A 15,998-nucleotide genomic window follows, 5' to 3' on the forward strand; every position below is an offset into this window, starting at 1 on the left:
TTTAGCCTGGATGGAGGACACAGAGGAGAAGAATCTGTGCAAGGGCTCATTAGTCATGTTTACCTTTCTGCCCTCTTCCAGCCCCATCCAGTTTATTCTAAACATTTTACTTTAACTTCGTTTCCCTGATAATTTCATAAAGAATCCTCAAAGTTATACTAGTTTTAGTTTCCTTTATTACAAACAGACAATTCTCAATTATTTCATCAGCATCCTAACCACCAAAATCCTGGGTTGAATAAAATTATTTGATGCCCTAACTTGCTTGTTTAAGTTGCCAAGTCAAGATTTATTCACCATATACAGAGCATTCAGAGAGTATTCAAACCCCTTTCACTTCTTTGAATTTCCATATGTTGCGCCTGATGCTACAGTGGAAAAAATGTATTTTTTATTCTTATTAATCTATGCGCAGTACTCCAAAATGACTAAGTGAAACAGAAATATATAATGTTTGTGAGTTTATAGAAAATAAAAAACCTGAAATCTTGTATTGACATAAGTATTCAGACCCTTTATGTTATGTTTGGTGTGGTGGACCCAGAAGGCAGACCAGAGTTTGCAAAGGTTTAACAGATTTATTGGTTAAAGTGCAGTTTAGGGAGGTCCAGGGGATGAGGAGATCCGCAGGAGGTATGTGAGTGAGAGAGACGCTTCTTGAGAGAGTGCTGTTTTTTTGGGCTGACAGGAGACGAGGAGGGAGGCACTGGAAAAAATAGAGACACAAGAAATGGTCAAAAAACTAGTCACAACAAGCACAAGAGAAATTTTCAATAATGCAAAGAGTGTCACTGGAAGCAGTGGAGGAGCCGTTGTACCGCTGTGCGTGGCAAACAATACACTGGCGCTGAGGCATCAGTCTGCAGGGAAGAAGTAGTGTGCTTGATCGCAGAGCAGCTACAGGTGCAGTCAATCAGCCTCAGCGCCGTGGGGGAAGGTGAAGCCTCAGGGGGAAGCGAAGTTAGTGCAGGGCAGCAACAAAATGGAAACAAGTCCTTCAAAATAAAATGTGTAAATACCACAATCACCACATTTTACAAAATACTCTGACTTTGCTGAGATGTTTCTACACCTTGCTTGGAGTCCACCTGTGGTAAATTAAACTGGTTGGATATGATTTGGAAAGGCACACTCTTGAAGGTCTCACAGCTGACAATGCATATCAGAGCAAAAACCAACAGAACTGGCTGCAGAGCTCAGAGACTGGATTGTTGACCGGCAGATCTGGTGAAGGCTACAAACAAATTCTAAGCTGACAAAACTGAGCAACTGGGGGAAATGACCTTCATAAAGAGATGACCAAGAACCTGATGGCCACTCTGACTGAACTCCAGAGATCCTCTGTGGAGACTGGACAAAGTTCCAGATGAACAACCATCACTGCAGCCCTCCACCAATCTGGGCTTTATGGCAGAGTGACTGTACGGAAGCCTCTCAGTGCAAAACACATGAAAACTCACTTGAATCGTCCGAAAACTTCCACCTGAAAGCTGAGTAGTTTTTTAGGGGCTGTCCACATGGAGACGAGTTTAGAAGTATCCACAAAATTATTCAGTCATATCGATGTTTTGTCCACACAGAAGTGGTGTTTTGGGATCCAGAAAAAGCCACTTTTTGAAAGCATGTCCCAGAGTGAAGAGATCTATATGCCACACTTGCATCACTGTGTACAACCAAGCGCATCTTTTCTGAAACAATCACGTCATAGCCCCCTTAACCCACACGCACTAATCCCTGCAACAACAACAATAGTAATGGCAGATAACATGACTGTCTGTACTGCAGAAGCTACTGAGCTTATTGAGGCTCTGACAGCAAAATCTCCTGCTCTCGTACGCCCACGATGACCAACAGATGGTCATGGAGACCAGCGTATGCCACATGTGCTTAGATCTACCATGGAGTTCAACCAGAAGGGCACCCAGGAGAAAGTTTTGGGTGTGCTTGCTCCACAATGTTCTTCCCTGTTTTGGGGTGTATTTCTGTGGCAGTGTTGCAGTGCCGCTTACATGCCTGGCATAAAAACTAAAGTGTTTTCAGTCATTTTCAGTGGTTTGGTGCTTACGCTGACATTTCTTGAAACAATGCTGTGTTTATGGAAAACTTTAAACAAAAAAATGAAGGCCTTTGTACTGTCGTGAGAACTTGTTTGTTTACCTGCTGACCTCTGTGACTTTTCCCAGCCTGCTTTGCCACCTATTAAGCCCACCAACTAGTCACGTTCTGAGTGTCACTCTCCCGTGCCTCCCTGTGTCCCTCCCATTTTGCTCTTCATTATCTATGGCAAGTCTTGAGTAATACACACAGCAAACACACATTTTTTGCCTCTCTATTTGATTCTAGTATGCATCTGGGCCTTTTTTGTTTTGGTTTTACTCACAAGTATGGCATGCACCCCCTTGCCAACCCATAAAAGCAATGCAGTGTACACATAATCATGTAATCCATACTCACTGAAGGTTACGGAAAGAAATTCAGATATATCTGTTATTGGTCCCCGACAAGCTTACACATCCAACTAACCATTTTTTCTGAAACCCCAGGTGAACCTAGCTGTTGATTTTTTTTAGATGTATTTTTGCTTTCAAGCACTTTTTCTGTAAATGAAAGATGCACTGCCTCTCCTTCTGCACGCTACAATTTATTCAGCTATCTAGAGAATTACTGACCGCAGTGACGGGTGGGTCTAAATTGGTGCTATCTTCTGAGAGCAGTCTGTGGAAGCGAGGAAACCATATACGAACATGTGGAAGTGAGTTTTCTGTCAGTTTCAAGGCAGGGCATGGCTCTATAACAGCTGTGTGAGACAGCTCATCTAAAACCACATCAGTGAGTGCTGGAACACACATATACTCCATATACAGCAGATACACAGCTATGTCTGAATGTGTCCTTTACTCCCTGGTTAATACGGATCTTCTCTTCAAATGTGTGCCTGCCCATCATTGGTGAATCTAAACCTCTCTCAGTTGTTCAGAAGCATTACACTTGTAGAACATAAAGTATTTTTGTGATCGTAAGGGCGGTAATACAAACAAGGTCCAACAGTTGGGAACATCCTTTATTTCTCCTTTAATAATGTTCAATAAAGAGGAAATAAATCTGGGTATTTCAAGAGCATCAGTGGACTTGTGTAATTACCGAGCCACCATCGATGACCACAGACATGCTGTCCACACCCTGCCCTGCCCAAAGGCTTGCTCAACCCATGCTGTGTGCAGAACTAAGAATGATATCGATTTAAAAAACAAGATTTTTCTGACTGTGATGCCACTATTTATACTAAACTGAGAGCAATGACTCCATTTTCCTATTAATGCACTGCGTGCATCATAAGAAAGACAAATAATGGGCTGACTTTGGCTGGTGGGAAGTGGAATCCTCTCAGATTAATCAAATTACAACATAAAATTGCAAAATCCAAAACAAATAAAAGTGACTGCTCCTCGCAGCAGCTTCTGGAGAAAGATTACGACATTTGATCACATTTGCAGAAACACCAGCAGCACCGAACCAGCGAGCAGTTGAGTTTTGACTTAAAAGTGACATAATATTGTTGTTTTTCCTGCGCAGACTCTTGACCTCTGACCTTCTGTCGAGAGTGACAGAGGTCAGTACACCGTGGCCCGGGTTTATTTATGCCTGGTTCTCCAAACATCCTTAACAAATTACTCTGTGTGTGTTTTTAAGTGAGCAAATGAGCATTTTTGGTCATTTTTGTAAACATGAGTGCAACACGGCTGTCATCAACGTCTCAACATAAATGACTTTGTGAAGTAAACAGTGGAGATCATGAAAGGGTTATGGAGTTAATCCAGCCAGTCTGTATCCTTTCACTATAAAGTACTAAACAAACCCATAATGGTATGTTCAACTGATCTGATGCCTATTTACACTTATTCTAAGTTGTGTGCCATTTAAGGCGATAAAACTTGATCTCTATCATCTATACAGGGTTTTTTTTTAATCTTTTTGTAACTTGAAAAAAAATACTACAGTTTCAAAGGAGAGAGAAGTGCCTGCTAGCTGTGGTTAAGTTGATAGAAATACCTCATTTAGAGATAATCAAATTTAATCTTTAAACAAACTGGAGAAATCTGTGAAGATTTTTCACCCATCGGTCTCCTTTTTGCAGAGCTTAAATAAATAAACAATGCAAATGCAATGTCAGGCAGCAGGAGGGTTGAGGGTGGTGGGGATGTGAATTAGTTTACTCTAAGAATGATGCTAACTTTGTAATCTGATGGAAAGACATTTTCAACTTCAACTCCTCTGCAGAAAGGGGGATTGGCTGAATTTTGCCATCTCTCAATGACCTGTATGCAGGTCAGTTTACCTCCAGGACTCTAATGCGTGCAGATAAAATTGCATCCAACCCCTCTCACCCTGGATTTGAACTTTTTAAGACCCAAAACCTCCCGCCACAAGAACAGTTTCTTCCCGTCTGCTGTCAGTCTCATGAACAGTACTCCGGCCCTCTCCACTACAGATACTTTCTGAACCAAAGAACCAGTAGACAAAAACATACATGTTTAAACAGACTTTATGTGTTAAATTTATGCTATAAGTGTGTGCTATACTGGGTTAGAAAATTGCACTACATCATGTTTACTAGTATACCTGCAGATCTGTACAGTTTCTCCTTTATTGCACCTCTGTACATACATTTGTGATGTTTACATTGTATTTTATATTTCTATTTTGCTATTTTATTGTTCAATAATAATCTGAGTTTTGAGCCTCTTAATAATTTTCTTCTTCTTTGTTATTTATTTTACACCAAACATCAAGTCAAGTTTCTTGTATGTGAAAATGTACTGGATTCTGTTTCTGTGTTGTCAGGCCTCTAACAAACTTTTGTTTGTTCTAAGAAGGTCAAAATGTTTGCATGGGTGCAATGGGAGGATCATATATTTTAAACAAACAAACAAAAAAAACGGACAGATTTTCAATTCAAATCTTAACATTTCATTATCAAAACAAAAACACAGATAAGGCATAGCTTAATGCATAAAGAAAATCTCTGCTTTGTTCTTGGCTTGTCTTTTATTCAAGCAATACTGTCTGTGTCAGATAAATCTGCCACTATAGCCACATCAGAGAAAGTGGCTTCACTGCTCCCTATTTATTACTGACTTACAGTAAAACTAAACCCAGCCCTAGCTACCTCATTCTCCACAAGTGATGCTGATTGGTCCATTCATTCTTTAACCCGTCACAAATTTGAATGTCAAGCTCTGCAGGATGTATTTTAATGACAGACATGGAATCTGGCCAGTCAACAGCCTTTGCCAGGGCACCAACTACGGGTGAAAAGTTACTAATTACACTTACTTAGATTACTGAAATTGAGTACTTTTTGGGGGCACTTCTACTTTTTTGAATACTTTTTGAAATCAGTAGACTTACTTCTACTTTAGTCAGGCTAACCAGAGTAACTTTATTTTGACTTGAGAACAATAATCTTGTACTTTTTCCACCTCTGTTAAGGGATATTTCAGAGAGTAACAGATGAGTACAGTTTCTCAGCAGAACTGAGCCAGTTTTAGTTAAAAATGTGCCACAATACAATGTTGGCACACATGTATGCACTATTAAAAACTTTTGAAGCATTTTATCATTTTCTCAGAAAGCCTCTGTGTTTTTGTCACTATTTTGCAATGCAGGCTTTGGCTACCGGCTATGTGCTCTTGCATTGCAAAAAAGCGACAAAAACACAGAGGCTTTCTGGGTGTAATATAAATCGCTTCATAAAGTTTTTATAGTGCATACATCTGGGCCAACATTGCTTTGTGGCCCATTTTTACCTAAAACTCGCTATATTCCACGAAGAAACTGTACCCATCTGTCACACTGTAAAGCCTAGCATCCTGACCGGTGCGACCAGCTTGTCCTTCTTAAAGTAGCAATGCTCACTGAAATCACTGGAGGCTAATGCAACTACTACTGCTAGGTACCTCAAACAGTACAACTTCAAAAATACTGAAATATCCCTTTAACTACACAGTAGCACAGAGCGAATGACATCACATCCCAAAAACAGCAAAAACTGGAGTGGGTTAAACAATCAGAAATATTGTGCAATTTTAACTCCGTTCCAAGTGAAATACGGTTATTTTGGTCATGTTTTTGGTGGATTTATGTCGTTTTTAGACACATTTGCACCATGAGCGACATTATCCACTGAGTTAGTGTTCTTCCCTTGGACTTAGGTGTGTGGTGTTTATTTTGTATTATGTGTTTTATTTTGTGGAACTTCCGGTTTCCGGAGCTGGTTGCTGGCTGCTAACTATCCTCTGCTTCTCCTGAGGCTTTCACCCTGCCCCCCTGGTGCTGTGGAGAGTCACACCTGCGGCGAATCACCCAATCGACTCATGCTATTTAAGACCAGCTGCAGCTCTCTACAGCGCCTGAGTCTTGTCTACCTTACCTCACGGTAAATGTCAGCTCCAGGCTCCTTCTCATATCCTCCAGAGAAGTTCTCGTGATTTTTTTGATGATTCTTGTTATCTCCAGTGCTTGTATTTACCGTGTGCCTCTCGCTAATGTGCCTCTCCTCCTTCTTCTAGTGCCTCCTGCTCAGATCACCACAGCCAGCTCTAGCTCACCCTCACCTCCTCCTGGACTCTTGGAATCCCCCTCACTCTGTACTTACCTGCCCAATAAACTGCTTAAAACTGCTTCCGTCTCCGCACCTGAGTCCTACCACCACACATACATCACAGAAGACTCAGGCCAGAAATGGACTCAGCGGAATCGGACACCCTCAAGACAGCCATCACCCATCAAGGACAACGACTAGGACAGCACGAATTCATGTTGAAAGGTATCATGCAATCTCTCCAGACTCTCAACACCCAGGTCTCCAACATTTCCGAACAATTACTCTCTGCCACTCAGCCTCACCACCCTGCTCCTGAGCCTCCACCTGTTAGCATTCAGCCACCCTCAGTAGATCCCTCACCTTCTCCTCCCCTCCCCCACTTTAGAGAGCCACATGTCCCTCACCCTGATTTCTTTTCGGGAGAAATAGGTAACGCTAGTGGATTTTTGTTACGTTGTTCCCTTGTATTTGACCAGCAGCCCCTGAGTTACCCCACAGACAGGGCCAAGATAGCTTTTGTTAATAATTTGTTACGCGGGAAAGCCTCCCGCTGGGCCACTTCTGTTTGGGAGAGAGAATCCCCAGTGTTAGCTTCCTACTCATTGTTTTCTAGTGAATTATGTCGGATTTTTGATCATCCCCTCCAGGGCCAGGAAGCAGCCAAACGTTTATTCTCCCTCTCCCAGGGTCACAAATCTGTAGCTGATTTCTCCATTGATTTTCATATTGTAGCCTCTGAGAGCAGGTGGGGGGAGACCGAACTCAAAGGAGTTTTTCTTAGAAGCCTTTCTAGTGAGCTTAAAGACGAGCTAGCTTCCAGGGACGAACCTGACTCCCTTGAAGGCTTAATTTCACTAGCTATTCGCATTGATAACCGTTTGAGGGAAAGACGTAGAGAAAGGAGTCAGCAAAGGTCTTTCAGCTCCTGTCCTGTAGCTCCCTCCTCTGGTCCGTCCGCTCCTCGGTCCCCTGAGCACATTAGGTCTTCCCGTGATTCTTCCTCCACTCCTGTTGATGAACCGATGCAGTTAGGTCGCGCTGGACTGACCCCCAGTGAGCGCCAAAGACGCATCAGCCTTAAGCTCTGTATCTACTGTGGTCAGGCAGGTCACTTTCTTGTTAACTGTCCCCAGACGCCTAAAGACAGGGCACCTGTGAACGAGGGCACTCGTGTGAGCCAGACCTCTTCCTCCTCTAGCCCTCCTCTGCGCATAACCGTTCCCTCCAGTGTCCTCTGGGGGCGCGATTCAGTTCCCATTCGAGCTCTTGTTGACTCTGGAGCTGATGACAATTTTATTCAGGATACCTTAGCCCAACAGCTGCAACTCCCCTTAGAACCCTTACCCACTCCCAAGAACGTCACTGCCTTAGACGGCAGACTGATCGCTAAGGTCACTCACAGGACAGCCCCCATTACCCTCATTACCTCCGGCAATCATAGCGAAAAGATTCAACTCTTCGTTATTCCTTCACCTCATGCTCCCGTTGTTTTAGGTCTCCCCTGGCTTCAATTACACAATCCTCAGATCAATTGGAAAACCGCTACCATTAACAACTGGAGCGTACACTGCCACTCTCACTGCCTGCGTTCAGCCAATCCCCCTGTTAGTTGCCAGTCCGCCACTCCCACTCCTCCCGATTTAGCCAATGTTCCTCACGAGTACCATGATCTAGCTGAAGTCTTCAGCAAGGACCTAGCTGTCTCTCTCCCTCCTCACCGACCCTATGACTGTGCGATTGATTTACTCCCCGGCGCGTCCCTGCCCTGTAGTCGCCTGTACAACCTCTCCGCCCCGGAGAGGGCAGCCATGGAGACCTACATTCACGACTCCCTAGCCACAGGTCTCATCCGCCCCTCCTTGTCTCCTCTAGGAGCTGGTTTCTTTTTTGTTAAAAAGAAAGACTCCACACTCCACCCCTGTATCGATTTCAGAGGCCTCAATGACATCATGGTAAAAAACAAATACTCACTTCCCCTGATCGACCCCTCTTTCGAGCCTCTCTGTTCCGCCCAGGTCTTCTCCAAACTCGACTTAAGAAATGCTTACCACCTCATTCGTATTAGGGAGGGAGACGAGTGGAAGACTGCCTTTAAAACCCCCATTGGCCACTTCGAATACCAGGTCATGCCTTTTGGTCTCACTAACGCCCCCACTGTATTCCAGGCTCTAATTAATGATGTGCTCAGGGACATGCTCAATCGTTTCGTGTTTGTTTATCTCAATGACATCCTTATCTTCTCTCGTTCACTCCAGGAACATCAGCAACATGTCCGTTTAGTCCTTCAGAGACTCCTTGAAAATAAACTCTATGTCAAGCCCGAGAAATGTGAGTTTCACACCTCTTCAGTCAGCTTCCTAGGGTTTATCATTGCCCAGGGTCAATTACAGCCTGACCCAGCTAGAATAAGGCAGTCACAGATTGGCCCATCCCCTGTAACCGTAAGGAACTCCAACGATTCCTAGGCTTCGCTAATTTCTATAGGAGATTCATTAGAGATTACGGTAGGGTGGCTGCTCCCCTCACCAGGCTCACCTCCTCTAGCTCCCCCTACCGGTGGTCACCTGAGGCAGCTGAGGCGTTCACGAGACTGAAGACTCTGTTCACGTCTGCTCCCGTCCTCAAACACCCTGACTCCTCCCTTCAGTTCATGGTGGAAGTGGACGCCTCGGAGACCGGAGCTGGGGCGGTGCTATCCCAAAGAGACCCCGAAACTAAGAAGCTCCACCCATGTGCTTTCTTCTCTCGCCGTCTGTCCCCGTCAGAGAGGAACTACGACGTGGGAAACCGAGAGCTGCTGGCTGTGGTGTGGGCTTTGCAGGAATGGAGGCACTGGCTGGAGGGCACGCGACAACCGTTCATCATTTGGACTGATCACAAGAATCTGGCCTATCTGCGCACGGCTCGCAGGTTGAACTCCCGTCAAGCCCGGTGGGCTCTATTCCTCAGTCAGTTCCACTTCACCCTCTCCTATAGGCCTGGCTCCCAAAACATCAAACCTGATGCCCTGTCTCGTGTGGACTCCCCTCCTCGTGAAAGCGTGGAGCCGGACCTGATTCTTCCCCCCACCTGCATCGTCGGAGCTGCCACTTGGGACATCATTCAGACGGTCAAGGACGCCCAGAGGACACAACCGGATCCCGGTACCCCCTGACTGTCTCTTCGTCCCCGACTCAGTTCGCTCTCCAGTGCTCCAGTGGGCTCACGCATCCAAACTCACCTGTCACCCTGGTTTTCAGAGGACCCTTGGTTTCCTGCAGCAGAGTTTCTGGTGGCCTGGCATGTCGAAGGACACACGCGAATTCGTGGCTGCTTGCGCCACCTGTGCCAGGGGGAAGTCCTCCCATCAACCCCCTGCTGGCCTGCTGCATCCCCTGTTCATTCCTGGTCGACCATGGTCTCACATAGCCTTGGACTTCGTCACCGGTCTCCCGCCTTCCGAGGGAAACACCGTTATCCTGACCATTGTGGATCAGTTCTCTAAAGGCGTCCACTACATCCCTCTCCCCAAGCTCCCCTCTGCCTTGGAGACGGCTCATCTATTGGTCCTCCATGTCTTCAAAATCCATGGAATCCCCAGCGACCTCGTGTCGGACCGCGGGCCCCAGTTTGTATCACGTGTCTGGGAAGAGTTCTGCAAGGAGCTGGGGGCCATGGTTAGCCTATCCTCTGGGTACCACCCTCAAAGTAACGGCCAGACGGAGAGGGCCAATCAGAGTCTGGAGGCTGCCTTACGTTGTGTGGCTGCTCACCATCCCACCTCATGGAGCTCTCATCTCCCCTGGATCGAATATGCCCACAACTCCCTCACCTGCTCAGCTACCGGCATGTCCCCGTTTATGTGTTGCCTTGGGTATCAACCCCCCCTGTTTCCTGAGCAAGAGACCTCAGTATCTGTTCCCTCGGTGCAGCAACATCTCCAGCGCGTCAGAGAGGTTTGGCGGACGGCCAAGGCTGTGCTCTCGCGCACAACCGAACGCAATAAAAGACTGGCTGACGCACACCGCACTCCTGCCCCTGAATATATCCCTGGCCAGAAGGTCTGGCTCTCCTCCAGAGACTTACCCCTTGAAACCGAATCCAAGAAACTGACTCCACGCTATGTTGGACCGTTTGAAATCATCAAGATCATCAATCCCTCTGCCGTTCAACTCAAACTCCCTGAATCCATGAAAATTCATCCAACCTTCCACGTGTCACTACTCAAGCCGGTATCCTCCAGTGACCTGAGCCCTCCTACCGTCGCCCCTCCTCCGCCCCATCGATGACCACCCCGCTTTCACCGTTTCCAAAATCCTGGACGTCAGACCCCGAGGCCGCGGTTACCAGTTCCTGGTCGATTGGGAGGGGTACGGCCCAGAGGAGCGCTCGTGGATCTCCAGGAAGCTGATCTTGGACGATAATCTTCTTCGGGACTTCTACAGGGAGCACCCGGACAAGCCTGGCAGGACGCCAGGAGGCGTCCATTGAGAGGGGGGTACTGTGGTGTTTATTTTGTATTATGTGTTTTATTTTGTGGAACTTCCGGTTTCCGGAGCTGGTTGCTGGCTGCTAACTATCCTCTGCTTCTCCTGAGGCTTTCACCCTGCCCCCCTGGTGCTGTGGAGAGTCACACCTGCGGCGAATCACCCAATCGACTCATGCTATTTAAGACCAGCTGCAGCTCTCTACAGTGCCTGAGTCTTGTCTACCTTACCTCACGGTAAACGTCAGCTCCAGGCTCCTTCTCAGATCCTCCAGAGAAGTTCTCGTGATTTTTTTGATGATTCTTGTTATCTCCAGTGCTTGTATTTACCGTGTGCCTCTCGCTAATGTGCCTCTCCTCCTTCTTCCAGTGCCTCCTGCTCAGATCACCACAGCCAGCTCCAGCTCACCCTCACCTCCTCCTGGACTCTTGGAATCCCCCTCACTCTGTACTTACCTGCCCAATAAACTGCTTAAAACTGCTTCCGTCTCCGCACCTGAGTCCTACCACCACACATACATCACAAGGTGCTCCTTAAGGACAAATAGTGTGTATTCCTCATCAGTATGCAGTGCTTTGCTGTGAGGCTCACTCTCTGCTTTGTTATTGCCAGAAGAGATCCACCCTACCGCAGATTTTCAGGATTTACTGTCACAGTGTGAAATATGGTCCTTTCAAAAGTGCATTTTAATTGAGTGTAGTGTAGACCAATATAGAAACTTTAAAAGTGTTCAATTTAACATGATAAGAGTTAAATTAACAGTTTCGCTGTGTAGGTGTGACTTTACCTGAACAACCTGGTTGGAGATCTATTCTCTTGTTATGTTTGCTGATAAGGAGATCTTAGATCATATTTTACCGTGCATCTCCCAAGAACCTACTCAGAACTTAGAGTAAACTTTAGATAAAATACTTTTTACTTGAGTAGATTTATAGACCAGTGTTTTTACTTTTTCTTATGTGAATTCTAACCAGAGTAACTGTACTTTTACTTGAGTATAATAGCCATGTACTTTTTCCACCTCTATTACCAACATACTGTAGAATGTAAAAGAAGTAGTCCATAATAGCCTCTCTATTTGATTATTATTCAGACCTTTAAAAAAAAGGAGGGTCAACTGGAAAAACTAGTAGAGCAACGGCGCTAGCATGGCTAAAGTTGGCAGTACCAAAAACTGCATTAAGTGTGGCTTTTGTGAGTAATATGTCAGTTGCAGAATTTCATACATTTGTGGTTTTCTAGGTTTCTGTTTGTACTGAACATAGTGTTAAAGATAACCGATTACAGCCATGTTTAGTCTACATAGGAATGGCTGTTTAAGTAGTCACAGCTCCTGCCTATTTGATTGAATGCATGTGTTAACCCAGGCAGCTGAGTTTATTAATTATGCTGTTTGAGTCAGGCTCTCTTGAGTCCTTCACAGGAGACACATAACTAAGTAAACCATGAGTCAGTGTGTCAAAGTGCTTTTAACCTGGACATAAGCATGATGTGCTCTGACCTCATGAGTCACAGCTTATCATACATTGTCTGAGATGTGAGCTTTTAGTGAAGGACAGCGTACTCTCAGGACCAGGTGTGTTTAGAGTAGTATTCACTCAAACACATGAAGACGCTGAAGAGTGGAGTGTGTAAAACCCTCCTGTTTGATAAAACTCATTGTAAGGGCTGAATAAGGTCTGGACCAGCCCTTATTATGCCACTATAGTCTTAAAACTTTCCTCTTTGATAAAGCTTACAGTTAGTACTGGCTCAGTCCTAGCTTTAAGCCTGTAGCAGTAGAACCAACTAAGAGCTGGTCCAGACTTGTGCGAGCCATTAAAACCATCCAGTGCAGCAGCTGTTGCTAATATATCCATTTTTAGAGAGCTAAGGGTGTGTGCGGGCCTTAGACACTGCTTCCTGTAGGCACCACTATGTAGATAAACTGGGAAGGTCTGTAAATCAGGTCAAGTTTTGAAAAAGGGCAATCAAGAAAAACGTTTGCATTAGCTGAATTAGCCGGACTTCCCCTAAGGTCCAGGTGTTGTCTGTATATTGTCAGGTGGACTGTTCAACTATACCATATAGGTCAACACAGGCCCAGGAGAAGATGTTGTGTGTGAACATTTTTTGTCTTGAATTAATGTAAAAACTAGGCCTGCGTGGCGGCGCCGCGGTTAGCGCTGTTACCTTACAGCAAGAAGGTCCCTGGTTCACATCCCAATCAGGGACTTTCTGTGTGTTCCCCATGCATGCGTGGGTTCTCTCAGGGGCCTCCGGCTTCCTCCCACCACTAAAGACATGCTCATAAGGTTAATTTGTGACTCTAAATTGATCGTAGGTGTGAATGTGAGCGTGCCTGTCTGTTTGTCTCTCTATGTCAGAACAGTGATTGACTGGTCGCCAGTCCAGGATGTACCCCACCTCTTGCCCAATGACAGCTGGGATAGGCTCCAGCCCCCAGGGCAACCCCCAACAGGATAAGCAGTATAGAAAATGTAAAAACCATTTAAAGAGCGCTTTGTGCAGACTACTCTATTTTGAGGCAATTACCATGTTAATCTCTAAATTACTGACCCACCTCTTTTAGTCGGGCCAAGGTCCGGCTGTGTGGTCAGACGGGTTCTTTATTGTTTGGTTTTGTCTTTCTACCTTTGTTATAAAGGTGCTATACTAATAAAGTTATTGTTATTACTACCCTCACATTTATTTGATTCATAAATCAACCCACTGGTAAAAATGACTTCATCTGTTATTTGGACAGTCATTGTGATTAACTTTCCAAATGAAATGATCTATTGTGATTAAAACATTCATTTGACAGCCCAATAAATAATGCAACTAAATCAGTCTTTAGTTTTTCTAAGACTTCCACTTTGAATTCCCAAAGCTGTAATGAGGAAACCAAAACTCACCACTAACTCTGCATGTGTGCTGGTGGACTACGCCCCACCACAGAGACCGTCATAAAATATCTGACCATTATAAGGAGGCACTCTCTAAATGACCATCTCCATGCACTATAATGCACTGCACGCCCTGACCACTGACTGGCATTTGGCAGTATTCACACTTGTGTGTTAGTGGAAAGGCAATAATTCTGAAGTGGAGTGAGGCTGTTTCTTTAAAGATGTATTTTTGGACTTTAAACCAGATAGGACAGGGATGGAGTCAGAAACTGAGGAAAGAGTTGGGAAAGGCATGCGAGAAAGAAGCCATGGACCGATTTAAGCCTGGGTGGCCCACTTTGAGGACAGTAGCTTCTGTACAGTGCCTGAATGTGAAGCTTATTTTTTATTTCCTTTTTTATGTTGTATTTTGGGGATTTATTTTATGCTTTTATTTGACAGACAAGGCTGTGAGTAGCATTGGAAACAAGGGCGTGAGAGAGAAGGGAATGACATTACAAGAGGAAAACACAGGTCTTATTCAAACCCAGGTCGCCTGCTTTTAGGACTTTAGCTCCTGCACAAACTTACTGCTGGGATTCTGAACCCAATACTGCAAAATTTTGATCTTATAGCACACATACGCTTTTATACATACACCAACTGATCTTTTTCCCCTCCTCACATTTTCTGTACTCAACATTTTGCAAAATCACCGCCTTAATCATTCCTTTCCCCTGTCATATTTGGGTTACTTCAGTTAATTCTCAAGAATGATGTCAGCATTACTTAATATAAATTGTACACACACACATGCAGGGTTGTATAATGAGAAAAAGGTGCAAGCAGCACAATGCCTGTTGGAGCTGCCAGACTATTGGCCTGCCTTTCAAATGGCTCCCCTCCCCCAGCGTCCCCCCCTTTTTTTGGTTCCACATCTGTTTCACAAACTCGGGAAGGGGCCTTGGAGAGAACGATATCTGGGTCAGAGGAAACTCTCTTTTTCTGAGTGTGCATGTGTTCACACAGGCATGCATGCTTCTGGACATGCTGCAATTGTCAGGATGGTACCTCACAATCTCTGAGCATATCAGCGGTGCACTGGCCTAAATGTGTGTGGGGTCGTCTTTGAGCATTTATCACTTTTGGAGGAATGGTTTTAAAGCCAGTATGATGCATGATCTTCTTTGTCCCATACAAATAATAAGAAAGATTTTAGAAAATAAAGGAAGGGAGTTGGTTCTTCAGTCAGCTGTCACATTTTTTGCCTAAAGAAGTTGTCAGCACTTCCATCCTTGAACACATAAGTGTCAGTCTAGCTTTCTATACCTCCATAACTGCTCTTCAACAGTCTGTGTCCATGTAGTCTGTGTATTATTGTGTGTCTTTATTTTTCTTTCTCACAGAATTTCATAATTCTGATTCATGTGAATAGCCAAGTTAATCCCTCTAACTTCAGCGAGAGCCACTGATGCATATGAAGCAAGTATCTGCTGCCACCTTTTGGCCGATGGGTGAAGTACACTGGGTGACAACCCCCTATCTTCAAATATACTTTATTGTAGACATCGTAAGAAAGAAAGACATATAACAGAAAAAGGCTGTATGCAGGAAGATTTTTTCAGCATGTGAAACAATGCTTTTTTAGGCTCTTTTCAAATGTCAGTATAATTAAAATACATTCACAACAAGAACAAAAACAAATGCATTGACCAGAGCTATCTCCACTGCACATCAATGCTTCATCTGCTAAAAAAAACAAGAACTTTAACGGCAGGTATATCAGCTTAATATACAGAGAGTGTAAAGAGTATTCAACACTAAGATGTTTTACCCTCTTATTGATATTATAAATCAACCATGGTAAATATAAGTTGGCTTTTTGATTTAAAAAAATGCAAAAAAAAAAAAAAAAAAAACGTCAAAGTGAAACTAATTTCTATAAAGTAATATTGACAAAATATGTAAAATTTGTAATTGTATAAATTTTCACCCCCCTTCAAAGTGACTAGCCTCCTTCAACAGAAGTGCAGCCAACATGTGGGTGTGGAAAGTCCA

Source organism: Cheilinus undulatus, linkage group 15 (genome assembly GCF_018320785.1).
Source record: "Cheilinus undulatus linkage group 15, ASM1832078v1, whole genome shotgun sequence".
In the NCBI taxonomy this organism is placed as follows: domain Eukaryota; kingdom Metazoa; phylum Chordata; class Actinopteri; order Labriformes; family Labridae; genus Cheilinus; species Cheilinus undulatus.